Source organism: Hippoglossus hippoglossus, chromosome 5, assembly GCF_009819705.1.
Source record: "Hippoglossus hippoglossus isolate fHipHip1 chromosome 5, fHipHip1.pri, whole genome shotgun sequence".
NCBI lineage: Eukaryota > Metazoa > Chordata > Actinopteri > Pleuronectiformes > Pleuronectidae > Hippoglossus > Hippoglossus hippoglossus.
Window position 1 is genome coordinate 27,811,031 of NC_047155.1, and position 7,798 is coordinate 27,818,828.

The following is a 7,798-nucleotide window of genomic DNA, read 5'->3' on the forward strand; positions in this document are numbered from 1 at the left end:
TTGACACAAAATCATTAATATGCACATTTTTGAAACATGGCCCAACTTCAGGACAGGACCTGGTCTCAAGGTGCGGCAAAAGACCCACCTGAAGGTTTTTGTCAAAAAACAATCTATGCCCAAAGGCCACGGTGTGAAATAAGGATTTTTCATTAGAGGGTGAAAATAGAAAAATTATAATTAATAGAACTTTATCTGACAGTCGCATATTTTCTTTTTTAGATAAAAAAAAAAAGAAGAAAAGTATGCTCTAATACAACCGTTTTTGGGGGGTCTGCCTAAACTGCAGCAAATGTGGGAACATATTTTCAAGCATTTATTACACTGTTAGACTATGTATGGGTAATGACATTTATTTTTAGTTGTACTCATTTTACTTTCAAAATGTTGTATTATATATAGATATGTAAATAAAAAAAGAGTTGCAGTAGGAAGTTGAGTAAAAGGACATGGGTAGGTGGCAAATAAGAATACACCTCCTCAGAAGAAAGGGTGAGCATGTGGCTTCACATATTCACATTCACATAATCTAAATGTACTGCAGTGTGGATGTGAACTTTACATACACAGATGCTGTCATCCCATGAACAGAACAGTGGGTGGTAAAAGATGACCTAACAATGAAGCTGTTTGCAGCAATGCAGGGTTCTGTAATGACACTGACCTCTGACTTCCCTGTAGAAGAGAAGCAGTAAAACCCCAGCAATCGATTGTTACACTTTTACAAAGTCGAGGAATTTACTGGATTTTATAAAACAATGGGTAGCAGCACATGCTGAGAAATCTGCTTCATAGTTCCAAATTTCCTATTATAAAGAATCTTTGTGTTAAAACCTTCTGGTGAACGCATCCAGCTGGACACCCCCATCTTGTGATGCAGGCTTTCTATAAAAAGAAAAAGTGTGAATTGAAACTGACAAACTGAGTCAACCGTCATCTTGAATTAGCATCCAAAGTGAGCAACTGTCCAGGAGCTGCAGACTTTACTGTGTCCAACTTGACTTTCTGTTATCTGTTGGAGTGATATTGATGAAGACCATCTGATACTACTCAAAGCTAAAGAGGAAGGTAGTAACTGGATTTTGAGAGGGGATTGCTTTTCAGTTTTTTCAAGGTCAAGAATATTCTTTCATTCTGATTTGAATTAATTTGGATTATATTGTGCTCATAAAGTGCATAGTCCTAATGTAGTGGAAAATTCAACTGACCAGTGTCTAAGGTATTGGAAATCCCCCTGACCAGGTGTCTCACTGCTGTGATACTGTCTACCTGACAGGATGGAACCCTTATTTGGTGGTGTCTCACTGCTATGACCTTGATCAACAGGGTGCATGCCCTTATTTGGTGATGTTTTTCTTCTAACTGCTACAGCGGACGGACAGACACAGATGATCTCATGTCTTTTTTCATATTATGAAACGTCTCTTTGTATAAGTTCTGGCTTTTGTGAACTTGCGGCCAGTTCCATTTTGAGCACCCGTGCTTGTTGTGTAACCTCTGCAGAGCTTACTATTATAAAGACTCAAAGGCAACTCCAGTCTGAGAATTTCATTATTTCAAATCTCAAGATGAATTTCCATCACAAACTTGGCGTCACGAACAGGATCCCTTGAAAGATCGTCTGGACCCGAGAAGTCTTCGGTGGCTGATCACCCAGGAGAGAAAATCTTCTGCCTCTACCTCCAACATTGAAGAGAAGAGAGGGCCGAAATAACTGGGGTTCCGGACCTTCTTCACAGGGATCCAAAGACCTCTCTTTGGTCATCTTATATCTGGTGAGATGTTGAAATTCTGATTTTCATGACTGTTTAGATGATTTCTCAAATACGAAATCAAACATAAGAAATAATACATTTAAAGGGTTTTATTTGGAACGGGTGTATTAGTCATTCTCTCTGGATTATTGTGGATTATTAATGTTAATCTGACCAGTCCTCGTGGCAATCAACCTTGTTGAAGGCTTTTTTTCCTGTTTTTTGCCGCAAAGAGAAACAAGGATTCGTGGAGACGTCCACGTCTTAAATTGAGTGTTCAAGGGAAATTGTAGACGTGCACAATTTCATACACTTAATTGATAAAGATGGGTAACAAGGGAAGTCAGGGACTTCAAAACCCAGAAGGTCCAATTGTGGACGCTATGGTTGCAAGATACGGAGGGGAAAGTGTGACATTTCTTCCAGTATGGTCCAGAGACTTTGCTTTTCCTCATAACGGGTCATTCAGTGTCGAAAAAAAATTTAACTTTTAAGAGAGAAACTCCTCGAGAAAGAGGAAGAATTAAAAAAAAAAAAAAGGAAAAAATAGAAAAAATAAATAAATAAAATCAAGGTCGCAATGTGGAAAGACAGAAGATAATAAGAAAGTGTCTTGAAATGTGGGAAAAAGAGGCAGAGTGTAGGGACAGAAAACAAACATTTAAACAGATGGCTAAGGTTGATAAGAAGGAAACTGAGAAAGTTGAAAAGAAATCATATAGATCTCTGTATTCTCCATTACAGGGTGTGGCAGTCCTCACCTCAACGCCTGCCTTCCTCCTCACCTACGACAAAACCCTCCTCCATATGATGTGCAGAGACCAGACTCCACCAATCAACGATCAGGCCCATCTCAGACTCCACCCACCGCTCTCCCAGTCTATGGAGACGGGGCAGTGGGAGGACTGAATGATGACGCCACCTCTTCCTCATCTTTAGGCCCCACTGACTTTGCAAAGATATGTCCGCACTGTGGGGGAGACCTCCGTCTGACTTCACCAGACTGGGATGATGCGTTTAATGCAGCATACGTCAACACTCTCAACACACTCCTCAACGCCCTGAGGACCGCCTTCCCCAATAAAATTGACATGTCCAAAATAACGGGGTGCAGACAACAACCAGGCGAAACCGTCGGAGATTTCCTCACACGTCTGACCGTCCTGTTTAATCAACACAGAGGCATCCCCATACCTGACAACCTTGGCAACGAGCCAGGGGCTTATGAAACACATCTGAAACAGGCCTTCCTGAATGGTCTGCTCCCCCCACTACGGGCAGACGCAGGCCACACCTGCATCAGGCTTGAGGATGCTCGCTTGACAGAGGTCAGATGTCATTCTGAACATGCTGAACGTCAACACAAAGAAACCAAAGACAAAATTCAGCAGAAAAAGAATCAACAACTCCAGAAAGCACAGCTAACCATGATGCAGGCTGTGTCTGCCCTGTCAAGGCCACACAGACAAGATAACGCTGATAGCAGAGCCAACTTCACTGAACCAGGAAGAGAGGGGCGTGGTCGCGGACGTGGGCAAGGACGTGGGCGAGGCTTTTCTCAACGACCCAAAATTCCCATAGATGAGTGTTTCTTCTGCAGACAAAAAGGACACTGGGCAAGGGACTGCCCCCAGCAGCGAGAGGAGGGGGAGACAAGAACTTTCACTGCCGACTGAACTACAGAAAGTGAGGAGGAGGCAGACGGGGGGGAGACGACCAATCTACCCGCCGAGGATCAGAGAAAGGGAAGTGAAACACAGATACATACATGCCACTGCAATGAAGAAATCGCTTGCTAAACTAACTGCACACACACACACACCAGAGCAAACACAACTTTGTGGTTCTTATGTTAAGTACAATTAAAGAAAATGCCTCAACTCGAACTGTGTGTTAACGGTCACAAACTTAATTTCATGGTCGACTCTGGTGCAGGTTATTCTGTGGTTAGGATGTCAGATTTGCCCACATCTCCTGAGATGAGTGGTCGCTTTATATTCTCTCAAGGTGCCAGCGGTGCCACTGTAAAAGAAAATTTCACAAAACCTCTCAAATGCGCCGCTCGGTTTGACAAACATCCCATAAGGTTTGAACATGATTTTCCGCTGTCTCCCTGTTGCCCAATTAATCTATTAGAAAGAGATTTGATGATGGTGTTAGGCCTCAATTTAGTATCCTCCCCTGATGGAGTGACAGTTACGCACAATTCTTCTTCACAATGTCACAGACCACACATGAGCAGCTGCTTGTATATCAGTGGCAACTTCCTATAAATGCCTCCACTGATCTGCTCTCCAGGTCACACTCTCTCGACACCCCTTTTTTCTGATTTTATGCACACTGATTCATTGCACTGCACTTCACATGTGACAGACACAGCAGATCACGTTTATGAATCTCTGTTTTTGCCTTTTCCTGATGATTCTCTGAAAGTGTCCAATATTTTTTGGTCTGGTTCCAGAAGTGCAGCTGCTGTCTCACTCACTGACCAACAGATGGCACTGTTTCGCGTCTCGAATTCCAGCCCTCACATCTCGCTCTCCAAGTCCCATGATGACCAGTGGCAAGGCTTAGGCCCATTGGTCAGATCATGCCAGGCTGCCGTTGATTGGCAACCCACAACCACGCCTGATGTAATGTATTCACCCAGTCTGAGTGCATTTGATCTAAAAATGTCTCCAACCTTCTGTTCTCCAGCCACACGCTCATTTGTTGTGACTGAAAATCACCTTCATTCTTATGCAATGTTGTCCAGCCCCTCTGATGTTTTCTTCTTTACTTTCAGATCTGCCTGAAACACTGTGGGCAAAGGACAAATATAATGTGGGCAAAATCACTCCAAAATCTGATTATAGGCCATGTAAACAACAATATCCACTCAGACAGAATGCAGTGGAGGGGATACGTCCTGTTTTTGAATCATTTTTGCAGGCTGGTGTAATTGTCCCCTGCCCTGATTCAGCGGTCCGCACTCCACTGTTCCCAGTTAAGAAGATCAGAGACAAAGGTCAACCTATTGAGTGGCAGTTTGTGCAGGATCTGAAGGCTGTGAATGATGCTGTAATTGCTCGATCGCATATTGTTCCCGACCCATACACGCTGCTTTCCCAAATTCCGTCTAATGCAGCGTGGTTTTCGGTTGTAGACTTATCCAATGCTTTTTTGTTAGTGTTCCTGTCCACAGGGACAGCCAGTACTGGTTTGCTTTTAATTTTGAAAACAAGGCCTACACGTTCACACGCCTATGTCAAGGCTACTGTGAGTCTCCATCATTATACAATCAGGCTCTCAGGAACAGTCTTGAACCCCTCATCCTCACTCCGGGTTCAGCTCTCTTGCAGTATGTTGATGATCTACTAGTTGCCAGTCCCACACAGGAGCAATGTGAAACAAATACGATCGCTTTGCTGAGATATCTGGCTCGTGAGGGCCATAAAGTCAGCCTCAGCAAATTAGTTTGTTCAACAAACTGTCACGTTTCTGGGTCATGTCGTCACCAAAGATCCCTGTCTGATAAGAGAGTAGAAGCTATTGTTAACATGCCTAAACCCTTGACAAAGAAACAACTCATGTCATTCATCGTAGAACGTTCATTCCTGACTTTGCTCTTCTTGAAGCCCCTTTAGGTGCTCTGTACCATGGCAAATCACTCACTCCTCACGAACGTGTCGTTTGGACTCCAGAGGCAGACAAGGCATTTGTCACACTGAAGAAGACGCTGCAGCAATCTCCCACTCTTGCTCTCCCTAACCCTGACAAACCTTTTGTTCAGGCTGTGGATGAGAGAGACCGTTGCATGACTTCCGTCTTCCTTCAGTCTCATGGTGACAAATATCGCCCTGTCGCCTACTTCTCCGCCGAACTTGATCCGGTGGCAGCTGGCCTTCCACGTTGTTTGCGTGCAGTGGCCGCCTGTGAAAAAAGCCGTCCTTGCCTCATGAGACATAGTAGGTTACTCTGACTTGACCTTGTTCCTCATGCTGTGTCTCTCATTCTTACAGAATAGAAGACCTCACATCTCTCTGCTGCTCGCTGGTTGAGGTATCACACTGTTCTTCTTGACATGCCCAACATCACAGTGAAACGCTGTTCAACTTTGAACCCAGCCACGCTTCTTCCGCTTCCGGATGACGGGGAAGAACACAACTGTGTGGCTGAACTTCAAGTCCAGTGTTCCCCACGACCTGACCTCTCTGACGAACCTCTTTCTAACTCTGACTTGATTCTGTATGTCGATGGGTCCGCCTCACGTGACCCTGTCTCTGGTACTAACTGTGTTGTTTTTTCTGTTTGTTCAGATAACGAAGTTCTCCTCTCGAGTTCTCTTTCTCATCACCTCTCAGCCCAGGCAGCAGAGCTCATCGCACTCACGGAAGCATGCAAATTGGCTACTGGTAAAACACTCACAGTCTACACTGACTCCAGATATGCGTTCGGTGTAACTCATGATTTTGGCGCCCTTTGGCAACACAGAAACTTCCTCACATCTTCTGGTAAAAAGATAGCACACCACGGTCTCATCACAGATCTTCTGTCTGTCATTTTGCATTGTTAAGAGACATTATTCCACGATGGGGAATTCCTAGCAGAATTTCCAGTGACAACGGCAGACACTTCGTAAACGAAGCTGTCAAACAACTCGGTTCTCATCTAACTATGGATGTGCGAACACACTGTGCATATCATCCAGCCGGTGGTGGAACTGTGGAACGAGAGAACGACACACTCAAAACTAAACTTGCAAAATGCTGTGAAGACACAGGTCTCGCATGGACAAAAATCCTGCCTCTGGTGCTGATGTACATGAGGATGAGAAAACGAACCAGATCTTTCACCTTATGAGATTCTTTTTGCAACTCCTCCCCACGTTGGTGTGGATCCTCCATCTTCTCCGCTTCCATCCACAGACTTGTGTGATCATGATATGTTGTCCTATTGCTCTAACCTGACTTCTTCTCTTTCAGACATCAGGAAACAGGTGGCAAGGGCCCTACCAGGTACTGCTCACAACCCACACAGCAGTGAAAGTTGCTGAAAGAGCCACCTGGATCCACGCCAGCCACTGCAAATGAGTACCAGCTCCATCTGAACAGCTGACACCTTCAACTCAAAGCACACACACTGATACTTCCACAGGTTGAGAAGCACCGAGAGTGTTGTATGATTAACCACACGAGCGTTCTGCCACAACACAGAAGAAATCTGCCTGACAACTGAGACCATGGACAGGCCATGGCATCCATTTCGACATCCAGGGTTGTGTGGCCTGAGAGGCTCGCTATACGTGTTACTCATGATCTCCTCTATTATTGTTTTGCACATTATTCTGTCTAGACGCACTCCTGTAAAAGTCTCTGATGATCTAACGAACTGTCTTTTCCTACGGTGTCCTCTCAGAACCATCCAGCACATGCAAATTTGACTGGACACAAGAGAAGTGATTCAGGTCCCCTTGATCCGTAACTTATTCCCCATCCCTCCCTACCTGGACACTGACAGCACAGATGGTTCTGATGACGATACTCAATTTTAGGTTTTTTATGTTATTTTCTCCCCCCATCATGCTTATGTGTTTCTTAGTGATTTCACTAGACAAAAACAGCTACTGCAATTATCCTTTCAACTTCATATTTTATGATGCTTTAATTTGAATCTCTGTGAATTTTTAAGGTTGATGTGAGTTACTTTATCAACTTTGTACATACTGAATCAATTTTACTTCCAAGCAAGAATTAAAAAAGTTTTTACTGGATATTTTCAACCTTAGATATACTGTATGTTGACATTTAACGTTTTATTACATTTTAATATGAGTTACTTTTGCCAATCAATACAGTATGTTAAATTTTGATAATGGTTAATGAGATGATGATGTTGTTTGACCTGATTTCCTTCCATTTTCATTTTAAATGCTTGCTCAATTACAGGAAAAGAACTTTTTTTCTCCCCACCATGCATTGATGTTCTAGAACCTCTCCATGGTGGATGTGACCCTGTATGTACGCAAAGTGAGGGGGTTGAAGACTCGTTGATATTCTTCTAAG